At 33.9% G+C, this 14,588-nt stretch overlaps 1 pseudogene; it reads right to left on the reverse strand.

Annotated features, from left to right (window-relative positions):
• Nucleotides 1-2,488: 2,488 nt before the first annotated feature.
• On the reverse strand, nt 2,489-4,896 carry LOC118043665 (dynamin-related protein 4C-like; annotated as a pseudogene).
• Nucleotides 4,897-14,588: the final 9,692 nt, after the last annotated feature.

Consider the following 14,588-nt stretch of genomic DNA (forward strand, 5'->3'; position numbering starts at 1 on the left):
TGTGTTCCAACAGAAGGATGAATTTCTCTCAAATCTGTTTTGACTTTGTTAAGATGTAGGTAAAGGAGAGCTCTTTTATGTTAGTTAGCTGGTGCAGCTTTTGACATATATAGTCTAATATATGTTCTGAAAGATTTGTTTTAAGTACCTTATAGAATTGAAGCTTCATGTCACAGAGTTTGCTTACTTTTTCTTTCTAACTTCAAATGTGGTATGCGTTTGAGCAATGCTGTGTGCTGATACCACAACTATTTCCGCTCATTTGATTTACCATTAATATGCTAATTTCATTGTTTGGTGAATAATTATTGACTGTGAGAAAAAAGCATACAACTGGATTACACTTTGTGACACAATAGGCAGTCTGATATAGGAAAATGGTCTTTTACTGATAATTTTCCCCTCCAAAACATGTCTCTTCTGGTCTATTTCCGCTTCCCACTTCACCATCTTGTTGCTTAACAATTACTTGAACTATGTTTTGCTGTCCATACGCTCGTTCTGATCTTTGTATGAATAGTTTCTGTAAGAGTATAGCTTTTGGGGTTGGAGCTTAGAAATATAGTAAAAAAATAGAATGGCCGTAAGTTGTGAAGCTTTTCAATCATCCTCATTGTAAGTGGAAATTAGCTTTACAAGTGCATCTAAAATATTTTTCGTACATATTTTGTCTTGTTCCACTTAAAATCTTTTTTTTGTTTTTCACTAGCTACTTGTATCTTCTCTGAGATGCAAGTGATCTTGAAATGCTCATCTACTTCTATTTATGCCGTATAGTAAATCCTCTACTGCACACTGTTGCTGTTCTACCATCTGCAGATCTCTGTTCTAGTAATATTTGCGTGTCATGAAGCATTATTGTGAGCATGTATACCTTGAGCGATGGTTGTGGTCGATGCTCACCAAAGTGAGCTCGCAAATGAGCACTGGTTTCATTGAACCAATCTTCCCTTTACCCTGAGCAAGAGTTGATGCACATTAATTAGTAATGGAAGTTTCCTACACCATATCACATGGGACTTAATCAATATGCAGATGCTACATGCCATGACAACTGTTTAGCCCAGACCAGTTGCATAAGCTCTTTCTTTTGATATGTTTGCATATCTTGGAATCTCAAGTATAATATGTTTGAAGAATCATGAACCGGTACCCATTAATCTATCCCCGTAGCTGTGTTTTTGAGAAACTTGTAGAGTGAAGAGCACTGTACTTCAATAGATTCTTGAGATCCTACGTTTGATTCTAGGGTTTACTCGTTCTCGTAGTTTGATTCCTTGCTGTGGGAGCTATAGCTTGACGTTGGGGATCACTGGAATAGATGATGTGATCTTTCCGTTCTTTTTTCTTGGGGGGTTTGTTTAAAGGCCTATCTAGTTTGAACCTTGAGCCACAACAGTACTGGGCCAGCTCTCTCTCAAGTCTCGTGTCATGAGCAAAATATTTGAGCTTGTTTGATAGTATTCTAAGCAGCTCACAAAGTAGTTGAGCTCTACGCAATTTAATATGAGGAACTAATAAAGTGATATACATAATATATATTTAGTCATTTATTTTAAATTTAAATAAACATGGAATGAAGAAAAAAAAGATGATAAAAAAATCGAAAATCATTCATATAACCTCAAGAAATTAACTTTCAAATCAACCAAAAAAACCTTATATTGGTTCAAAACATAATATATATATATAATATATATATATATATTCTCTCAACCCCAATTTTGGCTATTTGGTCCAATAAAATCAAACAAGCACATCTCTTTCTCTTCTTCTTTTTTGAGACTCTCTCCTTTCTCAAAACTAAAACATGAAAAAATTGAAGTCATAGACCAAAATATTAAAACCTTTTTAAAAAAAATATAAAAAACACACCTCAATGGTATTAAAAAGAAATAGCCTAGGAATTATTTTTTCATTGTCAATTTTGGCCTCGGTGCAAAAAAATTAAATTTGATTTTTTTAAATTTAAGTATTTATTGAATGTCATAATTTCTTTTAAACATTATGAGAAACCCTTACGAGATTAACCGAGATAAATCATCAATCCCCACCTTAAATAAATTAAATTGTTGAAGGATCACATTAAAAAAAAATTATTGTTGTGGCCTTTGCTTTTTTCCTATAGAGAATTTTTTTTTTCACTTCTTGAATTTAACCAGCTTTTTTTTTTTTTTTTTTAAATAAGGATAAAAAAATGTGTCTCGTTAATCGCATCCCTTATCTCTTACTTAATGTGTTCTCTTTTAAAAAAAAAACATTTATCACAAGTATTATTAGTGCCAGGGGACTATCAATGCATGAGCATGTCTGGTTTTAGTTTCACACCGCGAGTACTTGGAAAATAAAACACCTCCAAATACAAACACAACACTTCAACTCCTAGATTTTGTTCTATTTGGATTTTTCTTACAAAATAAGCAGACAATCTTTTAAAGGAAAAAAGCGCAACACAGAAGAAACAAAGAACAAGGCAACCTGGGAAATTACAGTAGATGGAAATACTAAAGTTGGAAATATGGAAAACAGAACATAGAAGGGTATGGGATTAAACATTTGAAGGGCTTGCACATAGAAACTATCACATGAGATAGCAAAATATGCAGCACAAAAGAAATCCAATTTTGCAGACTCAAATACGCAAATCACCTGACAAAGTTCACCATCACACACTGTAATACATTCATAGTATCTTAGCTTAATTAGCAAACCAGAAGCTCATAGTAGATAACAAACACCATAATAGAACTAATCTATTAACTAAAAGAAAAAAGAAAAGCATTACAAGCTTCATAATCTGTTAAGCTCTAGAGATCACCACATTCAATTTTGTCTCTGATATTTGCCAGCACCTCTTTAGACTCCCTCAACAACTTGATACTTGTGTTCAGCCTCTCACGCTTATTAGCAACAGATGGAGGTTCCTCTAACATTCCTTCTATCACATCACCAGCAGTGTCTACCAACTCATTAAAAATCTCCTTTTCCATTTCCTTGTAGAGAAGATTTCGGATGCTGAGCTGCAGATGCAGAGCCATATTGTCAACCAACCTCATCAAGACAACCTTCCAGTAAGCAAACACCCTCATCTTCAAGTCGAAAGCTTTAGGCAGAATAAGCTTGTACACCATCAGATGTCCAACTTCAACATCTCCAAAGCCTTCAATATTTACAAGGTATAATCGGCCTCTTTGCATGATGTCTTCAATGACTGTATGCTGCTGTGCGATGAGCTTGTTCCATTCCTTCATATATTCTGGATTACATGTGTAATCCGTTTCCTTCTCCATCTGAACGATCTCTGTTACCCAATCAATGGACCGGTCTTTCATTTTAGCTACAAGTTTATGGGCTACTCGTCGGATAAATAACTGAAGTCGGTGATAGTTCTCCGAGTGACGATCCAAAACTGAAATGACCACACCATCAATGTAAGCCCACACTTTTTCAACAAACCTTATTGGTAGTTCTGATATTTCTTCAACCTTTTGCTGCAGGATGGTAAGGAAGGCAGCGTGAGGAAACGTATTGGGCAATTCCCTTTTGTTTCTCCAAAACCGCAATCTCATTCATCATAAATTTCTTTGTATGGTCAGAGCAGTTATGAAGTTCAGTTGAGAATTGATTGAGCATTTCAACCAATCTAGCAGTGCAGTGCAATATCTTTTTTCTGCGTATTCATCAATTCCCCTCTTACAAGGATTTTCCTCAAAGACTCCTGGGAAGATCCAATAATGCCCGAGAAAGCTGCCATGACCTCAGCAACTGACACCAACCTCCTGGGCATCCCATTCAGCTCTGAAATACTCTTTTTCAACTTCTCATCAATCTTTCTGACGATATCAGGCAAGCACTTAGCAATAATATTGGCCTGAATTCGCACCAGTTTTTGAGCCAAAACTTGGATACCTACTGTAGATTTATCAATCATGGACAAAAGTTGATGTGTAGCAAACAGTGCAGCTTCTTCCTTCCTTGCATCCTCATAAGACTCGTTACCAATACGGTTTCTAACACACACATAACCAAGGCCTATATTCACATCATTTCTAGTGACCTTCTCAAGTAACCCTTCAGGTGATTTATCAACCTTTGTAACCACAGCAAGAGTCCTCTCACCGTTCTTGTCGACTTTCTGTGACATCATTATGGATTCACATGTGGAAAAATCAACGCTCGCAGACAAAACATTAAGGATAACACTCTCAGCAGGACTAATATACTTCATTATAATATTTGCTATCTGCTCATAGATATTTGCAGGTTGACCATGAACAGGAACTCTTGTAATTCCAGGGAGATCAACAAGAGTAAGATCAGGAACACCATTCTTTTTCACTACAAGAGTTAATTCAGTGTTACATATGCCCTTACCGTTGCCTGCAATCTCATCGGTGGCAAGATTGATAGCATCAGCAATGTGGGCTTCATCAGTAGGCACTGTTTTGTCATTGAACTGCAAGAAAATCTCTGGTACAAGAGATGGGTGATGTTTAAGCCTCATAATGAGAGGCACTCTAGTGCAAATGCCATCGCCACGAGGAAGATTGATACAAGCCAATGATTCAAGAACACTGGATTTGCCTGAAGATTGATCGCCAACAACAACAATGGTTGGAAGTTGTATGCCTTCTTTCACTACCTGGAGTTGCCTCAGCCTGTCCACTGCATCAAGGAGAGGTGTGATACGGTCGTTGTAATATGAAACAATTGGTACATGATCATGAAAAATAGCATCATGTTCAACATGAAGTTCTACTTCTGTATTTACTGATGCGTCTTCATATTCTTCAACTCCTTTCCTTTTTGAAGAAGGCTTGCCTCCACTCATTTTCTCTAGAAAAGATCAGACAGGGATAGAAGAAGAGAGAGATTGTTATATGGAAAGAGTTTGAAGATTGGTATGGTCTTGGAAAGAAAAGGATGGAAGGGAAGATAAACTTTATAGTAGAGGAGGTTTTCATTTAACCGAAAAATTAAGATAATTGCAAAATTACGATATAGAGATTTTCAATATATCTCTGGAATTAATATTTTTATCAATTAGGTCCCTAAAGGAGAAGCATTATCCCTTCTTCCATTATTGGAAACACTTACTTCGTTTGATTAATGTAAAACGTCAGATTCCCCTCAAAATCGCATCCTTTTATTGCATTAACTATGCATGCAATCTAAACATGGAAACTCGTAGTTTAGACACTTAGTTGAGAATTGGTTCGTAGTTGAGAAATTAATTTGAGCTTTGCTCTTAAGATAATTATCAAGCCTCGGAATGTTATGGTCTTTTACATGAATAATTTCTTTCCATTTCTAAATATTGTTTTCATTGCTGAGAAAAATAGTACATAAGGTGAATCGAATAACCTCCAACAAAAGAAAAGTATAAAGAAAAAGACCAAAAAAATATTCCCCAACAAAAGAAAAGTATAAAAAAAAATTACCACAAAAATTACCTCCAACAAAAAAAAGTATATATAGAATAACCTCCAACAAAGAAAACTATATATATATAAAAAGGACTAAATCAAATAACCTTCAACAAAAGAAAAGTATATATAAAAAAAAGGACTAAATCGAATAACCTCAACATCAAGTATTTTTGGATAATCTTATAAGAGCACATCTCTCGTATTAGTATTGTGAATTCAAAGGAATTAATTTATTTATGTCTCTTTTATACTATCTTCTAAGTTCAAATTAAAAGAACCACGAAAATGAATTCATATCTCATTAACTATAAGAATTAACCTTAAGAAAGAAATATTTAAAAGAGCTAAAACAAAATCAATTAAGTGAACATTAGATTAATTTGACCTTAAAACTCAAAATATCTAAATTTAAAATATTAATATTTTCTTTTTATTTAAAAAGTATAGACATATTACTAGTATTGAAAAATGAAATATTGAAATAGATCCAAATAAGAAATTAATTTTTTGGTATAGAAAACTAACTTTTTGATTCAAAAAATAACATAAAAAGTTCACTTGATTAAATTTTAATTATCAAGTAAAATAAGGGTGTATGTATGTGTCCAATCAATATTAATATTTGGAGTGTATAGTCTTGAAAAATTACTCACATTCCCAAGCCCTTGGATTGTAATTCCCATTGTTTTGGAATGTGATTCCAAGGAAATGTCTTTACAAATAAAGTAATACTCCATTTATTTATTTTTTAAAAAACAAATAGAGTCATGAAAAAGAAAATTTCAAACTTTTAGTTCAAATGCAATAATTTTGAATCTAGAGAACAACAAAACCAGTTTTTAAAAGTTTTAGTAGGTTTGAAAAATAATTTAATGAGGTTGTTCATATTTTTTTTGTAAGTCTTTCAAACAAAGAAAATTAAAATAATAAATAATACAATATTTTTATCTTATATACAAACACTTTTTAGGGATGTAAAATATTAATTTTTTATTTTTTAAAAAAATCATATTTAGTTATCAATAGTTTTCTTTTATGCACAAATACTTTTTAGCAATGTAAATTATTATTATTTTTTAGAGGAAGGTTCCAATAAATAGTAAATCCAAAGAAGCAACTCACATATTCTAAAGGGTAAAGTTGATCTATTAGATTTTTTCAAGAAAAAGGTAATACAACTAAAATTTTAAAAAACATAACAACACAAAAAAATATTTATTAGAAACTAAATAATACAACACATATGCATGAGGATGACCAAAATAAGGATGTCAAAACCTAGGTGATAGAAGAAAAGTAGAAAAGGCATGATAATTGGGTAAGGTAAAATCTATTTTTAATTGTGCTGAAAAGAATGATACCCTTGAAAGTACAATCCTTGACATGATAAAAATGACCACAAAATTCAAAAAATATATTATTATTATTATTATTATTATTATTATTATTATTATTTATTGATAGCAAATCGACGTATAGAGAGCAAAGAGTTTTTTATATCAAAAATATCATAACCTAATTTTTAATTAAAAAATGAATGAAATTTTTTTAGAAAAATAATGAAATAAATGAAGAATAAATTGAAATTTGTGTCAAGACAATATAAACTAGAAGTTTGTGGTCTTAATTAAACTTTGAATTAGTTCAATTAATCAAGGCCCTGTTTGTTTGCTGGAAAGTAGTTTTTTTTTGGAAAGTGAATTATTTTCTGATGTTTGGTAGTGTAATGGAAAATAAGTTGGAAAACACTTTCCAGTGTTTGATTATGTCATAGAAAATTAGCAGAAAAATAACTTATTAATGTTTTAATTTTCTCAAGTTTATTAAAATAATAAGGAACAAATCTTACAAATTAAAAAAATTAAATGAGAATGAAATTGAAAAAAAATATAATTTCATAAATTATCTCAAATAAAATAAATAATAATCAAAATAATAGAGATCAAATCTAAAAAAAAAACATGAAAGATAAAGAAATTAAAATAATAATAATTAACATTTCATAAATTATTTCAAATAAAATATATAACAATCAAAAGAATGATGATCAAATTTGATAGATAAAAAATTTCAATAAAAAAATGATAAAGAAAAAGAAAATAACAATTATAAAAATGAGGACCAAAGTTAACATAAAAATTAAATTTTAAGAGATGAAACTGAAAAATAAATATTCAAAATAAAATACATATAGCAATCAAAAGTTTAAGAGCCAAATTTAATATAATCAACAAATAATATGACATTTCTAAATTTTTCACAACTTCCAGAAAGTATTTTCCAGGAAAACACTTTTCTGGAAACCAAGCCAAATTTTTCTTTGACTAGAAAGTGTTTTCAGTTGACCAACTTTCCTAATGACAAATAAACACGGAAAAGTTTGGAAAATAATTTCCTGAAAACCACTTCTGGGAAACAAATATAGCCCAAATCAATAGTTTAATTGAAGAATTGATAAGTTTGAGAACTTAATTGAACTTAGAATTAGTTTAATTAATGAAATTAAAGGCTTAATTGAAGAAATACCAAAGTTTGAGGTTGATTCGGGTTACAAGAGCAAGAAAATAAAGTCCAATGACCATTTTATAAATGGAACTAAAATGAAGGGGTACAATTACAATTTACCCAGGGGTTTGATTACAAAATTGCAAGACATCAGTGACCAAATTGAAATTGGCTATTCCCATCCCCGTTTCGAAGCAAATGGTTCATCTCCTTTAGCCCGATTCAACAGAAACGTTAGAGAACATGGTAACGTCTTTCCCATATGAGATGTGCCATTAATAGTCCAATAATGGATACTATCCCAGCGGCTGCACGATCACCACTCTAAGAGGTGCAAGGGCGTTCTATTGCTTATAAATATGAACACAATAGGTGAACAAGAAGGGGAAGGACATGGAGGAGAGAGAGAGAGAAAGGAGGAGTGAGACCAGAGGAAAAACTGATGAAAAATAGGAGGAGAACAAACAAAAGAATACCAGAGGGAGCACGGGATAGAGAGAACCGGGCAGAGCATAAGACAGAGAACAAAACACACACTGACGTGAAGGAACAAACATAGGGGACTGAGAAAAATAAAACATGAACAGAGAATGCGAACGGAGGAGAGGATAGCGAGCAAACACAAAGGAGAGAAGAAAGAGTATACAAGGAGAGACCAGAGAATAGAGAGAGTAAAAAAAAAGAAACCACAAAGAAACACACAGAGAAACCAAGAAGACAGAGATAGAATCAAATCAAACTTCACAGACCATTTAATTATTGTTTGATTTTCTAGAGTTATTTAGAAGAAATTGTAAGCAAGTTTGCAAAGAAGATTGGAGAGAAATATCTTGTATATTCTTCTTTTTCATTAATGCAGAAAACTCTGCTTTTATACAAGTTGAAGAATAACTGATTCCTAGATTTTAGGAACCAAGATCATCTCATCCATCCATTAATGGAGGGCTATGATTCTTACACATGTAAGAATCGGTTTGTAACTGATTTGTAACAGTAAAACTAACTATAACTTCCATAACTATTTTAACTGCTTCTTTAACTGATTTAACAGATTTTCTTCCATTTCTTCATTCTTCTCGCTTCAGCCTGCAGAGTTTTCTTCTAAGACTTCAAACACAAGTAACTAGCTTAGCTTTCAATAGCCTCTCTTAAGTTTTTTACTGGTTTAACTCCAAGCTTCAGCCTTAGTTATTTGAATCTATCTTTAGGCAATGCTTTTGTGAAGATGTCTGCAAGTTGTTCTTCACTTCTGCAAAATTTCACATTTATTACTCCTTCTTGCAGAGCCTCCCTTATAAAATGATACTTCCTGTTTATATGCCCTGTTCTTTGATGAAAAACAGGATTCTTAACCATTGAAATTGCTAACATGTTATCACATAACAAAGGTGTTGCCTCAGCTTGCATTTAAGAACAAACCTTAACCAAATTGCCTGAGCAGTTGTTTCAGATGCTGAGACATACTTAGCTTCTGCAGTTGATAATGCCACTGTGTTTTGTTTCACAGAGGCCTAGGAGAATGCTCCACTCCCAAAACTGAATGCATAGCCAGACGTGTTGCTGCTATCATCTTCACTTCCTGCCCAATCTGCATCATAAAATCCAATAAGAGTTGTTGATTGATCTCTTAAGTATTCAATGCCATAGCTGAGAGTTCTTTGCATATATCTTAGGACCTTTTTTGCATCTCCCATATGAATTTTGGTAGGTCCATTCATGAACCGTGACAACAAATTGGCAGCATACATCAGATTAGGTCTTATTGCTGTCAAATATAACAAACTTCCTACTATTTTTCTATAATGTCCTTCATCAGCCAACTCACTCCCATCCACCTTCTTTAGTTTCTCACCAATGGCCAAAAGAATGGAGATTGGTTTGCAGTCATCAATTCCAAACTTACTAAGCAAGGATTTGGCATACTTGCCTTAATGAATGAATACACATTGATCAGTTTGCAGTATTCCTATGCCAAGAAAATGGTGAAGAAGTCCAAGATCAGATATCTCATATCTCTATATCATTTATCTTTTAAATTCACTAAGCATCCTTTCACTGCTACCAGTATATACAATGTCATCAACATAGATTGAAACAATTATTAAGTTACCTTCCCGATCACACCTTGTATACAAAGTAGCTTGACTTGTGCTCCTTTTGAATTTGCACAAAGAGAGGTATGTATCAATCTCACTATGACAGGCCCTTGGTGCATGCTTTAATCCATATAAGGCATTTCTTAGTTTGTAAACTTTGTGTCTTGCATTATTTACTTCAAACCCTTCAGGCTGCTCAACATACATATCTTTCTTAAGAACACCATTTAGGAATGATGACTTAACATCCAACTAAAACAACTTCCACCCTTTCTGTGTTGCAAGTGCAATAAGAGTCTGAATTGTGTCCAACCTTGCTACTGGTGTAAAGGTTTCATTATAATCAACTCCATATTTCTGTGCATATCCTTTTGCTACAAGGCAAGCCTTGTGTTTTTGTACTCTTCCATCAAGATGAAGTTTAGTTTTGTACACCCATTTCACTCCTATAACAGGTTTGTCAATCGATCTCTCCACCAATTCTCAAGTATTGTTCTTCTTTATCATTTCCAATTCTTCCTTTATAGCCTCCTACCAGGCTTTATCTCCAACAACTTCTTGATAATTCTTAGGTTCTATGATGCACATGTGACACCTTGCATATATATCTTCCAAGGTTTTTAATTTTACTAAAGTAGAGCTAGGTATAGATTGTTGACTGTTATCATTGCCAATATTCTCAACTAACTCTCCAACTGTAGAATGTGGATGGCAATATTCAATATTATCGAGTTGGACTACAACAAAATGTTCTTCAAGATTTTCACCTTCAACTTCATCTCTTTCAAGATTGAGAGACAAATGCTTTTGATTCATCAGATTTCTTCCCCAATTCCATGACTTATCCTCACTGAAGATCACACTTCTTGAGAGAACAATCTTCTCAAATTTCAAATCATACACTTTATACCCTTTCTCACAGCTACCATATCCAATAAAGACTCCATTTCCAGCTTTGCTATCCCATTTTTTCCTTAGTGATGATGGGATATGTGTGTAACACAAACAACCGACCACCTTCAGATGTTTGAATCCTGGCTTTCTTCCTGTGAAGGCTTAAAATGGAGTTTTTTCCATAATAGATGTTGTGTAACATCTGTTCTGAAGATACACAGCTGTACTCACAACTTCTACCTAGAAGATCACTAGCATTTCTTTCTCTATCAATATAGACCTTTCCATCTCACAGATTGTTATGTTTCTCCTCTCTATAACTCCATTCTGTTGAGAAGAGTATACAACTGTCAGCTGCCTCTCCATTCCTTGTTTTACACAGAATTCTTGAAACTCATTTGAGGTATATTCACCACCTCTATCACTCCTCAGCTTCTTCAATTTATACCCACTTTACAATTCAACAAATGCTTTAAATTTCTTGAACATATTAAGTGTATCAAATTTATTCCTAAGGAAGTATACCTAGAACATTCTTGAATAGTCATCAATGAATGTGATGAAGTATTTGTTCCCCCTGACTGATTCGTTCTGTATTGGTCCACACAAGTCTATGTGTATTAGTTCTAGTGGATAGCTTGCTCTCCACGTTTGTTCTTTGTTAAATTTCTCCCTGTGGTGCTTCCCTGAAACACAGCCTGTACACACATCTTCCACTTCTGTCAAAACAGGAAGTCCACGTACCATCTTTTTCTGCTGCATCTTCTTCATGCTAGCAAAGTTCAAGTGTCCCAGTCTTCTATGCCATATCCAGGATTCCTCAATCATTGACGTTTTCCTTGCTATAGGTGTTATAGACTCAAGTGAAAGGGGAAAACATCGATTTCCTCCAATGATCATTATTGCTACAACATTGTTGAGGCTTTTATCATCAACTATCACTGCTTTGTTCCCTCCAAAAAGGATATAATAGCCATGCTCCATCATCTAGCCTACACTTAATAGGTTTTCATCCAATCCAGGAACAAATAACACCTCTTTTATGTATCTCTTCCCATGCTAAGTCTCCACAACCAATGTGCCTTTTCTAGTTGCTTGCACAAGGTCTCTAGAGCCCATCTTTACTTTGTAGGTCATTGTTTTATCGATGTTGATTAGTTTAGATTCTTGAGATGTCATGTAGTTGCTATAAGCACTATCCATAAACCATACCTTTCTATCTTGCAAGCTTGCAGAATGGCAAGCATAGAACATGGTTTTAGTGGTTACTCTTTCTTCTTTTGCATAATATGCTAGTTGTTTGTGACTGTGACTTTCACAGTCTTTTACAATATGGCCAAACCGATTGCATCTTCCATATCTTGGTTTTCCTTTATGTCTACACAATCCAAATTGTTACTTCTAGTAGACTTGACACTGTGGTTTTACACTTGCTTGACTACTTCCCCAAACAGTGTTGTTCCAACTTGAATTTTTGTAGTTGTTTAAGTTTCTGTTTGGAGTCCAATTTGACCCCTTCCTATCTTGTGACTGCCATTTTTTGAGTAGATTTGCCTTAAAAAACCCTTGTGTGAACTGTAGGCTTAATTGTTTCCAACCTTAAAACTGCTAAAGGCTTTCTCTATTCCTGTTAACTTGTCCATTTCATCATGCAGATCTTCCCTCTTATCATAGACTTTGACAGATGCAATGACCTCTTCTGCACTTAAAACATTAAGGTCTCGTGTCTCTTCAATGATAGACATGATGGACTTATATCTTCTGCTTAGACTCATTAGCAATTTTTGCACAATTCTAGTTTCTAATGCATCTTTTCCTAATGATTTCCTAAAGAATTTAGCTAGAAATCCATCTAAGCTTTCACCTTCTGACATTCTCATGTATTCAAAACTGCTCTAACTGCTTGAAGTTTCACAGCTCTAACCTTTTTATCTCCTCTGAATTCTCTGCTCAAAATGTCTCAAGCTCCTTTTGCAGTCTTCTCGTTTCTTATGTGTGGGAAAAGGTCATCTGTTAATGCTCCTTAAATGAAGCTTAATGCCTTTGCATTCTTAATTTAGTTTTCTCTTAAGGTAGTGGATGTTTGCAAGGTTGTTTGCTCAGCTTCACTCTCTTCATCGTCTGATCCATCTGCAACCTCAGGTGATTGTGGAAGTTGTATTCCAACTTCTATTACGTCCCATAGATCGAATGCTATGAGGATTATCTCTATTTTTATAGCCCAAAAATCATAATTTGTGCCATTGAACTGTGGAGTTCTTAGGTCTCCTCCAGCAAAGCTTGATCCTATCATTTTTGAGTAAGCAGCAGTATAATCAATTTGTTTTCACAGTTTACACCCCTATCTGGAATAAGTTTTAGAATCGGTTTGTAATAGATTTGTAACAGTAAAAATGACTATAACTGTCATAACTGTTTTAACAGCTTCTTTAACTGATTTAACAAAATTTCTTCCATTTTTTCATTCTTCTCGCTTCAGCCTGCAGAGTCTTCTTCTAAGAATTCAAACGCAAGTAACCAGCTTAGCTTTCAATAGCCTCTCTTAAGTTGTTTACTGGTTTAACTCCAAGCTTCAACCTTAGTTGCTTGAATCTATCTTTAGGCAATGCTTTTGTGAAGATGCTGCAAGATGTTTTTCACTTCTGCAGAATTTCACATTTATTACTCCTTCTTGTAGAGTCTCCCTTATAAAATGATACTTCTTGTTTATGTGCCTTGTTCTTTGATGAAAAACAGGATTCTTGACCATTGAAATTGCTAACATGTTATCACAGAACAAAGGTCTATTGTTGTCAAATACAATAAACTTCCTACTATTTTTCTATAAAGTCCTTCATCAGCCAACTCACTCCCATCCACCTTCTTCAGTTTCTCACCAGTGGCCACAGGAATGGAGACTGGTTTGCAGTCATCAATTCCAAACTTACTAAGCAAGGATTTGGCATACTTGCCTTGCTGAATGAATACACCTTGATTGGTTTGCAGTATTCTCATGCCAAGAAAATGGTGAAGGAGTCCAAGATCATACATCTCATATCTCTGCATCATTTCTCTTTTAAATTCACTAAACATCCTTTCACTACTACCTATATATACAATTTCATCAACATATATTGAAACAATTATTAAGTTACCTTCCTGATCAGACCTTGTATACAAAGTAGCTTCACTTGTGCTCCTTTTAAATGTGCACAAAGAGAGGTATATATCAATCTCACTGTACCAGGTCCTTGGTGCATGCTTTAATCCATATAAGGCCTTCCTTACTTTGTAAAATTTGTGCCCTGCATTCTTTACTTCAAACCCTTCAGGCTGCTCAACATGCACATCTTCCTTAAGAACACCATTTAGGAATGCTGACTTAACATCCAACTGAAACAACTTCCACCCTTTTTGTGCTGAAAGTGCAATAAGAGTTCGAATTATGTCCAACCTTACTACTGGTGCAAAGGTTTCATTGTAATCAACTCCAGATTTTTGTGCATATCCTTTTGCTACAAGGTGAGCCTTGTGTTTTTGTACTCTTCCATTAAGATTAAGCTTAGTTTTGTACATCCATTTCACTCCTATAACATGTTTGTCAATCGGTCTCTCCAACAATTCTCAAGTATTGTTCTTCTCTATCATTTCCAAACCGATAAAGTGCCATTCTAGCTGGTTCAAG

This window comes from Populus alba, chromosome 13, assembly GCF_005239225.2.
Source record: "Populus alba chromosome 13, ASM523922v2, whole genome shotgun sequence".
NCBI lineage: Eukaryota > Viridiplantae > Streptophyta > Magnoliopsida > Malpighiales > Salicaceae > Populus > Populus alba.